The sequence below is a fragment of the Kogia breviceps genome, chromosome 5 (assembly GCF_026419965.1).
Source record: "Kogia breviceps isolate mKogBre1 chromosome 5, mKogBre1 haplotype 1, whole genome shotgun sequence".
Taxonomy (NCBI): Eukaryota; Metazoa; Chordata; class Mammalia; order Artiodactyla; family Physeteridae; genus Kogia; species Kogia breviceps.
This window is the reverse complement of record NC_081314.1, coordinates 13323234-13338059: the sequence shown is the minus strand read 5'-3', so window position 1 is coordinate 13338059 and position 14826 is coordinate 13323234. Positions and strand designations below refer to the sequence as shown.

At 45.3% G+C, this 14826-nt stretch overlaps 1 protein-coding gene across 9 annotated transcripts in view; it reads left to right on the top strand.

Moving 5' to 3' along the window:
- Positions 1-14826, top strand: part of PXYLP1 (2-phosphoxylose phosphatase 1) — a 66845-nt gene that overhangs the window by 11047 nt on the left and 40972 nt on the right. For 2 of the 9 annotated variants that reach the window (XM_067033639.1, XM_067033637.1), the window contains exons 4-6: positions 1170-1318; positions 1741-1806; positions 3166-3258. The exons of 5 other annotated variants lie outside the window; for them this stretch is intronic. The gene's annotated coding sequence lies outside the window, so the exon portion shown is untranslated. The remainder of the gene's footprint in view (positions 1-1169; positions 1319-1740; positions 1807-3165; positions 3259-14826) is intronic. 2 more of the 9 variants (XM_067033638.1, XM_067033640.1) reach the window with 2 other exon arrangements.

The window sequence follows — 14826 nt, the reverse complement described above, 5'->3', positions numbered from 1 at the left end:
TCTCCACAGGGCAGTCCGTCCGGGGTTCGTGTCCAGGTGAGGACTGTGGTTGTACCTGACAAGGGCCCAGCTCTCACCAGCCTGAAAAGTTTTGCTCCTCTCCCCAAGGAAATGAGGGCCGAGCCAGTGTTTGGAAGAGCCTGTCAGCTGCCCTTTCTGTGACGGATGGGTGCAAGGGTGGTTTCTTGCATTCTCCCTCCCCAGCCGTGTTTATTAAGGTGGATTTGACAGTGCTGGGGGCTGGGTGCGGAGTGCAGAGAGAGGAAGCTTCATGCTAGTCTGAGCTCAGGGCTGAATGAGGGGCACTTTGTTTCCAGATAGAGGGATCTCAATCTGTAGGCCAACCCTGTGGTGTTTATTGGGTACCTTTTTGGAGCCAAGTGCTGTAGGGAACGTGCATAATAATAAAATGAGGAGAAGGAGGATCGTTACAACCTGGGATGTTGTGATTTATAATAAGAAATACATATTCGTTCTTTGTCACTGTTTCTGGCACAGAGCTCCTACAACTCTTGATATTTCCTAGAGGAGACCGGAAAGGTGTCTTTTATTATGTTAATGAGGTGACTTTTGGAAAGCCCCCAGGGAACCTAAGGATGGGGGCTGGTTGCGGGGAGAACCAACCTTGTGATTAGAGGATTGGAACTTTCAGTCCCACCCCTGACCTCTGGGCAGGGGTGGGGGGGCTGGAAGTTGAATCAGTTGCCATTGGTCAATGATTTAATCAGTTATGCCTATGTAATGATAATCTTGGTTCTAGTCTTCTTTGAAAAAAACATTTGGAAAGAGATGGAGATTGTAAAGCAGGTCAAGTGTTTATTAGAAGCAGAGTAGGTGTGAAAAGGACACACGGGTGGACTCAGAGGGAGAGTTGCCCCTTTCGGGTGACTTAAATTGCTTATATGGGGCATTTTTCCAGGTTTCCCCAGGCCAATCGTCTTGCTAGTTGTCCGTATCTGATCTGATTTAGGGCCCTGGCCGATGTGTGTGCACATCTTTTAGCCAAGATGGATTCCAGCGTGAGAGTTTCTGGGAGGCTGGCAGGACACGTTATGGGCTGGCACCTCCTCCCTTCCCTGACCCCTGGGCAACCTTTCTGTGCACTTGTAGTTTGGGAGGTCTCCTTGACCCCAGCAGTGAGAAATATGTGGCTTCCTTTTTCACCCAAGCAGGGATCAGCTCCTGCAGAGAATTATCTTTATCTTGAAGCATCTGTCCTCTGGAGACAAATGCCAGCTGCTCAGCTGGGACCCATCTATCTCCTCCCTCAATGATGCCTCCATAAAAACCCAAAGGACACAGATTGGAGAGCCTCCAGGTTGGTGAACGCGTGGAGATGTAGGGAGAGTGGGAGAGAGTGGGAAAGCTGTAACACCTTTCCCACATACCTTGCCATGTGCATTTCTCCCATCTGGCTGTTCCTGAGTCATATCCTTTTGTAATACACGGGTAATCTAGTAAGTAAATTGTTTCTCTGAGTTCTGTGAGCCACTCTAGCAAATTAATTGGGCCCAAAGGGAGGGGGTTCATTGGAACCTTCAATCTATAGCCAGTTAGAAGCACAGGTGACAACCTGGATTTGCGGTTGGCATCTCAAGTGGTAAGGGGACAGTCTTGTGGGGTTAAGCCCATAACTTGTGAGATCCAAGGCTATTTCCAGGTAGATGGTGTCAGAGTTGAGTTTCTCGAGTGAAAGAAAATACATCACCTAAAATTTGAGAATTATGTTTTATTTGGAAGACAAAGCTGAGGACTTAAGCCCAGGACACAGCATCTCAGGTGCTCTGAGAGACTGCTTCTGCAGAGGTAAGGGAGGAGCCGGGATATATAAGAAGTTTTGCTACAAAGATCACACAGTCAGAACACCAAAAGATTACTGTTAATTAAAGAAAACCAGATATCTCAAGTTAAAGAATTGAGCGCTTTTCTATGTGTGGGAAGATGCAAAAGTCAGGGCTCATTGAAATCATTCCTTTGATAGGCACCTCAGCTATCTAGGGCCAGTATCTTGTGCTTTCTCATCCTGAGTCTCCTCAGGGCGTACCTTGGGGGGGTGGGGGGAACAGCCAGCTGGTGTTGGAGAAATGCTTGGTGCTGTGGGGAAGAAAACCCCACGCACATTGGAATTAGATGAAGAACCATTAATGCCCTGAGTACTTTCCAGGAAATATCTAATCCCTTCCACAAACCCAGGAATGGGGAATCTTACATTTGCCTGGAATGTAAGCTCCATGCGGTAGGAATCTGGACTGATTTGGTCACTACTCATCCCCAGTTTCTATGACTATACTTGGCATACAGCAGATGCTCAGTAGCTATTTGTTGGATAAATAATTGAATCACCATTGACAGGTGAGGAATCTGCAGCCCAGAGAGGTAAGGCAACTTGCCTGAGGTGCCACAGCCTGGATCTCAATCCCAGGGGACGTATCATGAGCTGCGGCCCGGGGTTCCCAGCCCTGTTGCCCTTGGAATACGGATTACTTCTAGGATAGCGCCGACCAAGTGCAGCACAACTGTGACAAAAGCTTGAGTTGAGTGGCCCAGAAGGCGGTCTGTCTTCTTTCTGCCAGTGCCTTGTGACTCGAGGGCAGGATGAATACCCGGTCGGCAGATGAGCGCGTTCGGGGAACTTCCCGTGGCTCCCTTCTCCTACGGGAACCTAGTCTGCTCCCAGCCGTTCTCCAACGGTTCCCTGACGAGTCGCTGCGTAAAGCCTGTCATCAGTTGGCAGTTCAGGGAGGAGTTGGCTGCCCTGCCGCCCACAGCCTTCACCCTCCTCCAAACGCCTGCTCACATCAGCCACGCCCGCCGATGTCCTCCTTGCCCTTTTAGTTTTAACACAGTTTCTGCCGCTTCCCGGAAGCCCTCTCTGGCCATCCCCCTGCAGCCCCGGTCTGTCTGTACGGTGCATTTCCTCATGGTGTTCCCAGAACCCTGAATTCTGCAGTGTGATGGGGCTTCTGCTGAGCAGAAGCATACTAGCATACTCTGCCTTTGTCTTTCTAACACATCGAGTTCCATGTTGCATTGTGTTTTCAAAGGGGGTGCTCTTTCAAAACCACTGGTCTCTTTATAATTTATCCTGGACCCACCTTGTGACTTCTTGCTTAACCACATGGGAAATAAAATTTTACAGCTTGCTTTCTTTTCTGATTTTAAAAGTAAGGCATGTCTACTTACGAAAATTTGGAAAATGCAGAAAATTACCAAGGAGGAAAGAAATCTTCTGAGATCCCACCACCTGCTTAAAGAAATGTAAGCCAGTCTTCTGTCTTAAGATTTGTTTGTTTTAATTAGTTACTTTATTTATTTTGGCTGCATCAGGTCTGAGTTGCGGGATGTGGGATCTTTCACTGGGGTGCGGGCTCTTCGTTGTGGTGCGCTGGCTTCTCTCTAGTTGTGACGTGTGGGTTTTCTCTCTCTAGTTGTGGCACACAGGCTCCAGAGCGCGTGGGCTCTGTAGTTTGTGGCATGCGGTCTCTCTTGTTGGGGCGTGCGAGCTCAGTAGTTGCGGCGCACGGGCTTAGTTGCCCCGCGGCGCGTGGGAACTTAGTTCCCCGACCAGGGATCAAACCCGCATCCCCTGCAATGGAAGGTGGATTCTTTACCACTGGACCACCAGGGAAATCCCAAGATTTGTTTGTTTTAAAGAAAATTAAGATTACTTGTAATCCCAGCTATAAGCACTCGTAACATTATTCTCCTTCCGTTGCTTTTTTGTTTTGTTTTGTTTTTTTAATTGTTACTTGTGTTATTTTTTTAAAATAGTAATAGGTTCAAAGTTCTGAAGGGGAAACAATAAAAAGTCTCACTCCCACCCCTGTTTCAAACCACTGAGTCCAGTTTGGTAACATATCTTCTTTATAACATAATTGAGTTCAAACATAATTGTGTTAGAGCTTGCTTTTTTCATTAGCAGTATAACATTTTCTGCTATCATTACTAATCTTATAAAATTTGTGCACAACGTGTTGTAAAAAGAAAGCATTAAATATGTAAGTAGATATTGAAAAGTACACAATAGAGGTTAAAAGTCCACCCCTGTTAATTTAGGGGGCTGTCTCCTTCCAGACCTTTTTCTAGAAGTTTACATGTTGTCTTAAAATTTCCATATGTCTGTTGAGATATGCAAATGTACATTGTACCTACATGAGATGCTCCTGTATCCGTTATGCTGCTACCAGCACCGGCTCATCTATCTTGCTCTGGGCAGTGTCTCCTGGAGGTTTGTCCACCTCCACACATAAATCTGCCTCTTCCTTTTAAGGCTGAATCATGTTCCATTGTATGGACAAACTAATTTTCCAGCCATTTCTGTACACGTGAACATTTCAGTTTTCAGATTTTTGTAGTTATTCCTATTGCTGCTTTGTACACACGAGTGAGCCATTTTGGGAACTAGATACGCAGAATACAAATTCTTAGGGCAAAGGACATGTGTGTTCATTGTTTTAATAAGACCACTGGTTCTCTCCAGATTCCATTCCAGTTAACCCTCTCACCAGCAGTATGTGAAAGAACTCATCCGTGTCGAGATTAGCATTCACTGGAGATGAACAATCTTTTATTTTTTTGCCTATCTGAAGGGTGAGAAATGTCATGTCATTTTAAAGTTTGTATATCTTTCCATCCTAGTTTTCCAAGCATATACATATATATCAGCGTCATGCAGTACATGGTTCTGTGTGCTTTTCTTCTTTTTCACATTAAGTCAAATTAAAATTTTCATATTTTCTTTTCCCAGTCATTGCATTGTCCTCAAAAGCTCAGTTGTTCGGGGGTGGTGTCTTAACTGAACTATTGCAGATCATCTGGAGTTTATTTCTGTCCTCGATCTCCAGAGACCCTGGGAATGACAAGGAAGAGAAAGAAACCCTCTGTAGAGAATTGACACAGGGTCTGTCCAGTAAATTGGAGCCAAACTGAAATCTGAATTCGATGTTTGCTCAGGGGCTCACCCTGTAGGCATTTGACAGGGAGGTGCCTAAAGAATCACCATGAGCTCTTGTTTCATGTAGGTATCGAATACCATGTGTTCAGTGATAAGAAGCCTCACCGGTTTCATATGTTCCATTATAAAAAGCGCCCAGCTTTGTTTGTTGTTTCAGAGCGTTTAACATCCGTGAAAATATCCAGGAGGCAGTGTAGTGTAATGGGAATAACATTGAACTGGTGAGGCAGAGAGCTGGTTCCAGATTCCAGCTCTTCCCCTGACTGCTGTGTAGACCTGGAGAAGACACTCAAACTCTTGGGTCTCCCGGGATCTGTGTGGTGAGGATGACCAGGGTGTGAGTAGATTTGGAAAGCCTGGTGGCAGATAGGCTAGTAGTTAGAGGCCAATGCTAGCTCAATATTAATGAGAATTCTAAGAATTCGCAACTTCTAATAATGGGATTGGCTGTTGTGGTATCATAAAAAACTTAATAGTTGGTCTTGTTCCCCGATTCCTGGGACACAGCTCCTAAAACCCTTCGAACCTCCAGTGCCAAGAGTGTCTTTCTATGCTAATGAGATGACAGGTTGTGGTGGGGAGGCTACATAGCTTCAGGCTGAGGACCTGTGTCTAAAAGACCAAGAAATGACTAAAGGGTTGTAATGATCAGCCCCACCCCCAGACTTCCAGGTAGGGGAGAGAAGAGAGCTGGAGGTTGAATTCAGTCATCAGGGGCCGGTGATTTAATCACTCTTGCCTACATAAAGCCTCGATAGAAAACTCTATAAACAGCGGGCTTCAGAGAACTTCCAGGTTGACAAACAGAAAGGTGCGGGCAGGGTGGCAAGCCTGGAGAGAGCGTGGAGGTTCTGTGCCCTTGCCCCAAACCTTGCCCTTTGCACTTCTTCTATTTGGCTGCTCCTGAGTTGCTTCCTCCATAATAATAAATCTATGGTAAGTAACAGAGTTACTTATTCTGTTTCCAGATTTGTGAGCTGTCCTAACAAATGATCAAACCTGAAGTAGGGGTTTGTAGGGACCCCTCCCTGGCCTTGCAGCCAAGCAGGACAGAAGCAGGCAGCCTGCAAGACCTATGACTGGCATCTGAAGTGGGGCAGCCTTTGGGACTGAGCCCTTCAACCTGTGGGGTCGGAAGCTAACTCTGGGCGGTCGGTGTCAGAAGCGAATTGAATTGTGGGACACCCAGAGCTGGTGTCCGGAGAACTGGAAAATTGGTTGGTGTGAGAAAAAAAGCCCCACACACTTGGTGTCGCAACTCTTGTGAGTAAAAACAGCTGAGCTGAATATCGTTCTTCTCAAGAAATGTTCTGACGTGCCGTCAGCCGGCTCTGTGCCAGGCTTTGTCCAGTGCTGGAGACACGCTTGTGAACAGACAGACCCCGTCCCTGCTGTCGGGTGGCGTACGGTCAGTCACAGGTGACAGCGGGCCAGGCAGGAATTTCAGTGTGCTTGGTTATGTAAGTGTCATGACGGAGAAGCACAGGGTGACTTGACAGTATCAGACAGGATGCGGATCTAGATAGGGGAGTTCAAGGGCAGCTGCCCTGAGAAAGTGATCCAAGGGCTGATTGGGAGTCATCCAGGTAGGAAGGAGGGAGGGACAGGAGAGGTAGCGTGCCGGCCGGCCGGAGGAAGGCAGGGAGGATAGATTGCCGGTGGCTGGTGTGAGCCTATTCTCTGCTCATTCATTCGTTCCTTAATCCGACAGATACTGACTGAGGACCTGCTCTGGGCCAGGCGTCGTTCCTGGCACTGGAGATACAGAGCAGGGAGCAAGACTCAAGTTCCTAGCCTCATGCCGCATGCTGTTGCTGCGAAACAAATCGTCCTCAAACTGGATGCTTAAAACAACCATCCTGGGCTTCCCTGCTGGCTCAGTGGTTGAGAGTCCGCCTGTCGACGCAGGGGACGCGGGTTCGTGCCCCGGTCCGGGGGGATCCCACGTGCCGTGGAGCGGCTGGGCCCGTGAGCCGTGGCCGCTGAGCCTGCGCGTCCGGAGCCTGTGCTCCGCGACGGGAGAGGCCACAGCAGTGAGAGGCCTCCGTGCCGAAAAAACAAAACAAAACAAAAAAAACCCAACCATCCTTTGACTCTCATTCTCGTGGTTTGGAGGTGAACCAGGCCCAGCCAGTGATTCTCACTCAGATCTCTCACACAGTCACTCAGGCAATGGCTGGTCTGGAATCATCTGAACACGTTCCCTCACTCACACGTCTGCTGTTAGGCCTCCCCACCCCTCGGTGCCCTCTCATGTGGTCTGTCCTGCGTCGTGGCCTCAGAGCTCTGAAGCAAGTGACCCAGGAGAGACTGAGCTAGGTAGAATCTGCATAGACTTTTCTGACCTGGTGTTGGAGCTCACACAGCATCATTTGTATGCCTTTGTACTCCTCAAGGCAGTCCAACTCCTGTTCCCAAGACCTAGAACCTCCTCCAGGAGGGAGATGTGACAGAGAATGTGTGGACATGCATTAAAACCACCACGCTCTCATGCTCTGCTCTCCCGAGCATTTCAGCCTTGGCTTCAAACTTACCTACCTGCCATGGCTCACTCACCAGAGTCTTCCCAAAAGAAGGCAGCCTAATGGCCCCTGGGGGCTCCACCTCCCTCCTCTGCCCGAGCAGCTTCAGAAAGGTGCAGTTTTCTCCACCTCAGGTTCTTTCCTGTGAGGGGTTGTGCCCCTTGTGGACTAGCACCCCAGGCATCTACCAAGCTACCCCAGCTCCTAATGGGTTGTCAGAGGACAGGTGTGGACATAGGTCCCAAGTCTCCAAGGAGCAAGGCTCTTCTGTGGGGCTGAGAGACGGCCGGGATGGCTGGCTGGAGGGCTCTCGTGTATGAGCTTGAGGTGAGGCTGGGCCCGCGGGCCACGGGCAGGGTTTGGTCATCATCCCAAGAGCATTATGGGAAACCACTAAAGCGCCAGAGTTCTAATGACCACCTGCTGGGAAAACGATAGAAGACCGTCCGTCTGGGGACAGTAAGATTTTGGTTGAACATGGTCTTAAATGAATCTGTTAGAATGGTTTATTTATTTTTCTTACGAAGGAAGATGTCAGGTATGTTCCTAACTTGAGGAAAAGAAACAGATCTCCATCCTGATTCGATCAGTCATAACAAGACTAGTGATATGGCAGTCTGCGGTTAGTTAGCTCAAGGTTGGTGGGCAAAGCCAGTCTTCCATAACCAACAGTTCACAGCACTGTTACTGAACATGATCCACAGCAAACATTCCCAGCACCGTGATGTCCTGTTATACACACAATAGTGCCCAACTAATAACGCCACAGATTTTGGAAGATGACAGGATAGCTCTTTGCCCTTTTGAGTAGACATACTTAGAAACTCAATTTTATGGTGAGAATACAGAATAGGTATTTGCTCATCCAGCCTGAGTTTGTGGAAACTGGTGAGTAGACGGGTCGTGACTGTCCCCGTGCTTGGCATTCTCAAGAGCTCTTGCATCGACAGCTTCTTCCTTCGTGTTTCTCATTAAGCACCGCTGACTGTTTTTTTTAGAACCCCTAGTAAAGTACAAGTAAGTATGACTCACTTTGGAAAACTAGAAAGGACCTGCCATCCACCGAGTGAGGAGGCTGTCTTTGTTCCGAGGTCTCTCCCTCTCTCAGCTCCAAGTTAGGGTTCAAGGCAAACATCATATTCCAGATCACAGTGACTTAAAGATGTAAACAGTCAGAACTCTCCAGAAAATGTTGCCTGATAATAAGCTTAGAGGGTTAGCCCTAATCTGTACATTTAAATATTCCTAGAAAATGCTTGCTCCAAAGTAAAAAAAAAAAAAAAAAAAAAAAAAATTATTGGTGTATTTTCCGGTGGGTAGCAGACCCATGAGCAGAAAGGAATTAACCATTACTGAGTTACTGTGACTCAGGTGTTTCGTGACTATTTTGCTTAATCTTTTTTTTTTTTTTTTTGCGGTATGCGGGCCTCTCACTGTTGTGGCCTCTCCCGCTGCGGAGCACAGGCTCCGGACGCGCAGGCTCAGCGGCCATGGCCCACGGGCCCAGTTGCTCCGCGGCATGTGGGATCTTCCCGGACCAGGGCACGAACCCGTGTCTCCTGCATCGGCAGGCGGATTCTCAACCACTGCGCCACCAGGGAAGCCCCTATTTTGCTTAATCTTTATCAAAAGCCTCTGTGTATGGGAGTTCCCTGGTGGCACAGTGGATAAGACTCTGCACTCCCAATGCAGGGGGCCTGGGTTCGATCCCTGGTCAGGGAACTAGGTCCCACATGTGTGCTGCAACTAAGAGTTCGCGTGCCACAAGTAAGGAGCCCGCGTGTCACAGCTAAGACCTGGCAACTAAGACCAAATAAATAAATATATTTTTTAAAAGCCTATATATATATGGACAAGTAACTGTTAGGATTAGTGTTAATCTGCTATAACACATAAACCCCTAAATTTCTGTGGCTTAACACAATAGATTATTTTTCCCTTACAAAAATGGTCCAGTTTGGTTCCAGGACAATGGTATCAAGGATGGTGGTGTGTGAAAGTGGTGGGAGCTCTGTTGCACACAGATGTGGGGCCCAAAGCTTGTGGAAGCTCTGCTTCTGTAGCATGTGACTTTCAAGTTTTCCTTTTTCTCTTTTCTTTTGGTTATTTTATTATTTTTTAACACTGTACATTCATATTTACTCAGCATCAATTTATATCCTGTCTTCTTTTTTCCTCCAGTTTTACAGGTATACAACATTGTGTTAGTTTAAGGTGTCCAACATAATGGTTTGATACGTGTGTATATTGCTAAATAATCACCACAGTAAGTCTAGTTAATATCCATCACCTCACAGAGTTACAGAAATTATTTTTCTTGTGATGAAAACTCTGAAGATCTACTCTCTTAGAAACTTTCAAATATACAGTAGAGTATTGTTAGCTATAGTCACCATGCTGTACATAACATCCCAAGAACTTATTTATCTTATAGCTGGAAGTTTGTACCTTTTTACCACCTTCACCCATTTTGCCTAATGCCCACCCTCCACCTCTGGCAACCATCAGTCTGTTCTCTGTTTCTGTTAGTTCAGTTTTTTGGTTTTTTTTAAGATTTCATATATAAGTAAGAGCATACCATATTTGTCTTTTTCTGTCTGACTTATTTCACTAAGCTTAATGCCCCCAAGATCCATGCATGTTGTCACAAATGGTAGAATTTCCTTCTTTTTCATGGCTCAATAACATCCCATTGTGTATGTGTATGTATATATATAAAGAACCTAAGTGTCCATCAACAGATGAATGGATAAAGAAAATCTAATGTATGTATATAGATGTAGATATAGATATATATCTTGGTTATTATAAGTAATGCCGCAGTGAACATGGGATGCAGATACCTCTTTGAGGTAGTGATTTTGTTTCCTTCAAACATACACCCAGAAGTGGAATTACTGGATCATATAGTAGTTCTATTTTTAATTTTTTGCAGATCCTCCATGCTATTTTCTATAGTGGCTGCACCAATTTACGTTCCCACCGGTAGTGCATATGGGTTCCCTTTTCTCCACGCCCTCGCCAACACTTGTCATCTCTTGTCTTTTTGATAATAGCCATTCTAATAGGTGTGAGGTGATATCTCATTATGGTTTAGATTTGCATTTCCCTGATGATTGGTGATATTGAACATCTTTTCAGGTACCTGTATGTCTTCTTTGGAAAAATGTCTATTCAGTTCCTCTCCCTTTTTTAAATCAGATTTTTTTTTTTTTTGCAGCTGAGTTCTTTATATATAGTTTAGATAGTAATCCCTTATTTGATACGTGATTTGCAAATATTTTATCTCATCACATGGTTGCCTTTTCATTTTGTTGATGATTTCCTTTGCTGTACAGAAGCTTTTTAGTTTGATATAGTCCCACTTGTTTATTTTTGCTTTTGTTACCTTTGCTTATGGTGTCCATAGGAGCCAAAGGAGTTTACCTTCTATGTTTTCTTCTGGGAGTTTTATGGTTTCAGGTCTTAATGTTCAAGTCTGATCCATTTTGAGTCAAGTTTTGTGTATGGTATGAGATAGGGATTCAGTTTCATTCTTTTGCATGTGGCTGTACAGTTTTCCAATACCATTTATCGAAGAGGCTATCCTTTACCCATTGTATATTCTTGGCTCCTTTGTTGTAAATTAATTAATCATATATGTGTGGGTTTATTTCTGGGCTCTCTGTTCTATTGATCTATGTAGCTTTTTATGCCAGTAGTATACTGTTTTGATTACTATAGTTTTATAATACAGCTTGAAATCAGGAAGTGTGATGCCTCCAGCTTTGTTCTTTCTCAAGATTGCTTTGGCTAATTGGGGTCTTTTGTGGTTCCTTACAAATTTTAGGGTTGTTTTTCTATTTCTGTGAAAAATGCCATTGGAATTTTGATAGAATGTGTAAATTGCTTTGGTTAGGATGGATATTTTAAGTTCTTCTAATCCATGAACATGGAATATCTTTCCATTTATTTTCCCTTCCATTTCTTTCATCAATGTCTTATAGTTTTCAGTGTACAGATCTTTCACCTCCTTAGCTAAATTTATTCCTGGTATTTTATTCCTTTTGATGCAGTTGTAAATGGGATTATTTTCCTAATTTCTTTTTCTGGTAGTTCATTTTTAGTGTATAGAAAGGCAACTGATTTTTGCATATTGATTTTGTAGCCTGTAACTTTACTGAAATTGTGTATTAGTTCCAAGTTTTTTGGTGGAGTCTTTAGGGTTTTTTGTATATAATATAATATCATCTGCAAATAGAGACAGTTTTACGTCTTCCATTCAGATTTGGATGCCTTTTAATTCTTTTTCTTGCCTAATTGCTCTGGCTAGGACTTATAGTACTGTGTTGAATAAAAGTGGCAAGAATGGACATCCTCGTCTTGTTTCTGATCTTAGAGGAAAAGTTTTTAGCTTTTCACCATTATATATATGAGTACCTTGAGGCTTGTGTTTCATTACAACTTTAAGCTGAATCAGTCTAAATGGAGCTTATTACAGTGTTATTCCCTACTTTATGGGAAGGGAGCTGGGACTAAATAGCAGTTCGGATTCCTTCCAAGATAAATGTCTGTGATTCTATGTGACCGTGTTCTTAGCTCTGTTTTTGCTCTACCTGTCTCTTTATACATGCAAAGAAACCAAAAAATAAAAAACAAAAAAAAACAGTTTTGAGAGTTTCTCAAAACATCTGAATCAGAGAATCCTTGGATCTCAGCACATGGATGCTCCTACAGGTCACCCTTCCAGCCCTTCCACAGCATCTCCAGCAGGTAACTGCCCATTTGACCACCTCCTTGGGCAGGAGGGCTCATTCTGTATTGACACTGATACTGCCAGCCTCCCACTGACTCACCCAGCAGTTCTCTGAAAGTTTTTTTAGAGGCATGGAGTTCCTGCCCACCAGCACTGGCAGTGATGTTGACACACAGAGGACCTGGGGCCCCATGCCTCGTCATGACCGAGTCACGGGATGGGCCAGCAGTGAGCACAGGTTTTGTTTGTTTGTTTGTTTTGTCTTTAAGTTTATTTATTTATTTTTGGCTGCGTTGGGTGTCCGTTGCTATGTGCGGGCTTTTCTCTAGTTGCGGCGAGCGGGGGCTACTCTTCGTTGCGATGTGCAGACTTCTCATTGAAGTGGCTTCTCATGTTGTGGAGCACGGGCTGTAGTCACGTGGGCCTCAGTAGTTGTGGCTTGCGGGCTCTAGAGCTCAGGCTCAGTAGTTGTGGCTCACGGGCTTAGCTGCTCCATGGCATGTAGGTTCTTCCCAGACCAGGGCTCGAACCCGTCTCCCCTGCATTGACAGGCGGATTCTTAACCACTGCGCCAGCAGGGAAGCCCGAACACAGGTTTTGTCAAAGCTCTGTAGCTGAGTGTGCTCCCAGCCTGAAAAAGGCCTCCCTGGGAGAAAAGCCTTAATCTATTGCATGGATGAGCGCTCCATTCATGTATCCACCCAGAGCAAAATTCTATTTCCACGTAGTATTGTTAACATAGAAAAAATGCAGCTTTCAGAAAGCATAAGTGGCCTTGGCAACCTGTACTTTCAGGCGTGCCTGATTCACTTTGGACAGCTGAGATTCTCAGGACAGTGTGAGCTTTTTTTTTTTTTTTTTTTTTTTTCCTTTAAAATTTTGACTTCATCACTGAAATCTTCAATTGTACATAACTTATAGTTCCAGTTTTACAGCCCTGCCTATTTAATCCTTTTGTGCTTTCCTTGACATTTTAAGAAACTTTTAATTGACACAGTTTGCTTGCAAAATAAAAAGAATCAGCTGTATTTTTTTAAGTGGCTTTGTGGTGAGTAAGGCATGCCAACTGCGTGTTCTCCCTTTTTTGTTGAGGTACTTATCATTGCTCTTGACATTCTAAAATAAGAATGCCAGTTTCAGATGTGATGCTTCTAAAACTTAAGAAAGAGCAAAGCAGCCAAGTTGGCTGGCACCCAGACTTCTCCCTAAATGTCAGGAAAAAAAAAAAAATCACTGAAGAGTACATAAAAGTGAAAATCCTGGCTTGCTGAATTATTTATTTCAGTCTCTACTGGTCCTGAGAAACGATCAGTATCCCTGACAAGTTTATCCTTTGTCGAGCTGGAAAAAAACCTCAAAGGGAAGAGTGGTGGGCATGTGTAGCTCACAAATGCAGGGCAAAAAAAAAAACCCTTTACTATTTCAGGGATTTAAAAATACTAAGTCTGCAGATTATCTGCCTCAAAATCCTTTTTGGAAAGAAACGGTAGTTCAATACCTCATGCCGCATATTTCAGCACATGTGAAATATGGAAAAGAGGTCTTGTCAGTAGAACATGTAGTCAGTAGTCTGAGGGATGCTGCCCTGCTGGTTGTACCCAAGCAAACTGATGCTCGTTAAACATATAATCATAACGACATGTGCTCTGATTGCTGGATCTGAGAAGGGCTGGTACTGTCATCAGATGACTGGGTTTGAGAAGGATTTTTTTAGAGTAATTGTGTGTGTTGCCACAGGCACCCGCTCCCTCCCTCAGTCCTAACAGAACTCCGATTTGGTTCACCGTCTCCCTCCCCGCACGGGCCTCCGCCGGGGGTTGGGGTGGGGTGTGGGGGGGTGGGGGTGTGGGGTGTGGGGGTGGTGGTGAATCCGGATATGCTTCCCCCGGTCTCGGCGGTCCACTCCTGGTGCTGGCGGTCAGTTTGGGGCATGGGCATGTGACACAGTTCTGGCTGTTAGACGTTTGGGGAAGTCCGCTGGAGGGTCTCTGGGAAGGGCATCCGGGCATCCAGTAGAAATGCGCAGGGCCATCCCTTCTGCCTCTGCGTGTTGCCAAGGGTGACGCCTGGAAAGCGGTCACCATCTGTGATCCTCGCGTGGAGCCATCCTAGGGACACGACAAACACAGAGGATGGCGGAGAGCCCAGAGATGGAAGGATCCCGACTTCCTGATGATGCCTTTGAGTTGCTGAATTAAGCAACTCTGACGCGGCAGTTCCTAGCACTGTGACTCATGTGAGAAAGTTGATGGGTCCCTGTGCGTTAGCAGCGTTTTCTGTCGCCTGCAGCCAAGCCATCTTCATAGATACACGAATTGTTTGAGATAAAACAAAAAATATAACTCAGGCAGAACAAAGGTTACCCCAGCCACGTCTCCTGTACATCACGTCTAAGAGTGATGTTCAGCCTGGTCAGTGGTGAGCCTAATGCAGTTAATCAGGAGCGTGTGTGTCCTCATTCATCACAGCCCACAGGGGGAGCCCGCATGGAGAGGACCCACGTTCCTTAGAGCTAGTGATGAGTTCTAGTTAGGGGATTGCTCTGGCTGCCTTAACAGAAATGACAATGACTTTTTTTTTTTTTTCTTTTTAAATTTAATTTTTATTTTCTATTG